This window comes from Etheostoma cragini, chromosome 5, assembly GCF_013103735.1.
Source record: "Etheostoma cragini isolate CJK2018 chromosome 5, CSU_Ecrag_1.0, whole genome shotgun sequence".
Classification (NCBI taxonomy): Eukaryota; Metazoa; Chordata; class Actinopteri; order Perciformes; family Percidae; genus Etheostoma; species Etheostoma cragini.
In genome coordinates, this window is record NC_048411.1 from 10,984,321 (window position 1) to 10,986,917 (window position 2,597).

The 2,597-nt window shown below is 39.3% G+C and overlaps 1 long non-coding RNA gene across 1 annotated transcript; it reads right to left on the reverse strand.

Moving 5' to 3' along the window:
* Nucleotides 1-1,023: 1,023 nt before the first annotated feature.
* On the reverse strand, nt 1,024-2,113 carry LOC117944386. Its single transcript, XR_004656566.1, has 2 exons — nt 1,960-2,113; nt 1,024-1,094 (listed from the first exon to the last, which is right to left on the reverse strand). It is a non-coding gene; the product is annotated as an uncharacterized LOC117944386 (long non-coding RNA).
* Nucleotides 2,114-2,597: the final 484 nt, after the last annotated feature.

The window sequence follows — 2,597 nt, forward strand, 5'->3', positions numbered from 1 at the left end:
TTTTTTTGCTTTTTGCTTTATCAGAATCTGCATTGAAAAATGTCCAGACTGTGCTTCTGCGAGTTGTTTTAATACACGTGAGCTGGATGTCTAGGGTGATGGGGAAATCTCTTGCCTTTGATAACTTTTTTCAGTATTTTTTTAAAGGAACGTTATGCATTTAATTTTTTATTTGTCATGTGAAATTTGTAACATTGTAAAAAATGTTCCGGATTCAAAGCAATAAGTAACACGTATCATATACAACACTGAGGCATTTGAGAAAAAGAAGTGGACTTGATTTAATGGAGGACGGAATTGGCTCTAAATATAAACTAAATAATTATGCGTACAAAATAGATAAATGTATAACAAAACACGGAGCCCATATTATGTATATCTATGTATTTCAACTTACCATGATAGACTGACATCTTCTCAATTGCATGTGAATGCATATGTTTTTATAGTGCCATATAGTTTACTGAATAATGTTCACATTTTACCTCATTTTATTACATATATGTATGTATGTATTGCTGGTTGATTCAGTCCTCTATATGCTTCATAAAAGCTAGTCACTCTTTCTGTTGTGATCTGCAGAAAAATAAGGACAAACATGGATAATATAATCTTTATTTAGTAAACTGTATATTTTAATTTGTTTATAGAGGTGAGAAATGGTTGTTTGGGTAACTGGGTTGTTCTGTTTCAGGGACCTGAGCAGGGAATGGATGGGCAGGGTAGTTTCACGTGACTGTCCACTAACCTTCCCAACAGGTTGTCTTGGAGATATTTACTTTTCATTACGGCTGAGGGATACATGTGTTCAATTTTGTTTAGTTTTTTCAGAACAAATGGCAGCAAAACTCACTTGTATTAATTTCACATAATTCTCATTAAAGAAAGCTGAGTTTTTACTGTATGGGACGAAAGGTGGCAAAGACAGTGTGCAGCAGTGATCAAACATGTTATTAACAAAAGCATAATCGTCACCCACGAAACTATAGTTGCTACTATTAAAATTGATCTGAGTTGTAAACATTTGTCTCGTTCCAGTGATTGGCACATCTGGGTGATGGAGTGTGATATGTGTTTGCATGTTAGATATATTTCTACTCACACACCCAACAAGTGCTGAACAACGCCGACACGCAGTCCTATCACAGTCTTCTCCACCAGTCTCTCGCCTGTACCACTGGAACTGACCGAGAATAAATGATGCGCTTTTAAACCCCCATGAGAAATATCCTGTTTCTTTATTTTTGCTTCCTTCTAATGAATGTAATACTGTCTCACCACGCTAAACTTCCTGTATTATTTGCTTGCCTTGAGAAACCAATTGGCAGTACAGGGAAGTTGGACATAAACAGTGTGAAATGTGTGTCTCCTCCATTCTAAAAAAAAAAAAAAAAGGTATAGGGATTGGTATTTTTACTGTGTGTATGTGTGTGTGTGTGTGTGTGTGTGTGTGTGTGTGTGTGTGTGTGTTTGAAGTAGAACGGTACACAAAAGTCACTGTTCGGATCAGAGTTTGGTACAATGGAGGGAAGAGCAAAACAAGAATGTAGAAGGTCTCTCCCCTAAGCTAACTGCAACAGCCTGAAGTGTGCAAAGTAAGATGTAAACAGTAGACAATAAGTACCCCGCATCATCTTCAGACTCCATCTGTAACCTGTAAACAAAATAAGACAATCAGCTGTAAAACTGAAAATTCTGCATTATGAAAGTGCAAATTACATGCAATAGTTGAGACCTTCCCCCACAAAAGATAAAAGAAAGTAGTCTTGCTATTAAGTGTGACAGGCATACATTTGCCAACTGCTAAATTTGGTTACTACAGAATAAAGATTAAGGAGTCAATTTCTTTTTTGTATTACCACATTACAGTTAAAGGTATTTCTGCCATGGCCTTCTGTGGTGAACATCTGGGTGATGGCGTGGGAAATGCGTTGACATGTCAGATGTTATTCCACTCACACACCTAACAACTGCTGAACAACGCCGACACACAGTCCTTGTCTTATCCACCACTCTCGCCTGTACTACTGGAACTGACCAGGAAACCAAAGTTTTCCCAAACTTGCGATCCTAAAGAGGCCTGCCAGTCTTCTAACTCTTGTAGGTTGACACAACTCGCATACTTTCCTTAGAGCTGCTTACTCTGACTCACTCACTGGACCGTCAACCTGACAAAAAGCTGCATACACAGACAGAACTCGGCTATAAACCCAGATTAGGTGTCCCTAAAGAACCCACCTGTCTAACAGTAGGAACAATACATTAAATAATTTGCGAGTTTAATTTATTTTTATACAGCGTATTCTCTGTGTAAATCCATGCACCAAACTGTGACGTGCGTACCGTTTCAATGTGAATACCTTTCCACCTCTAGTGTCCGTGCCTCCTTCCTCTCCTTTCCAGGTTGGTGATTGCTGAGTGAGCACACCTGTGTTCAGCTTCGTGGATGAAGGAGAGGAGACCCCGGCTCTTTCCCTTCCACTGCTCTAAAGTTTTTTGTTGTGCTCCTGTCAGCAGACAGCGCTGTCCAAAGCCCGCTCGTCTTTTGTTTGTTGTCGACCTCGGCTGCCGTGGAGCAGGCTTTGCACATTTCTGTT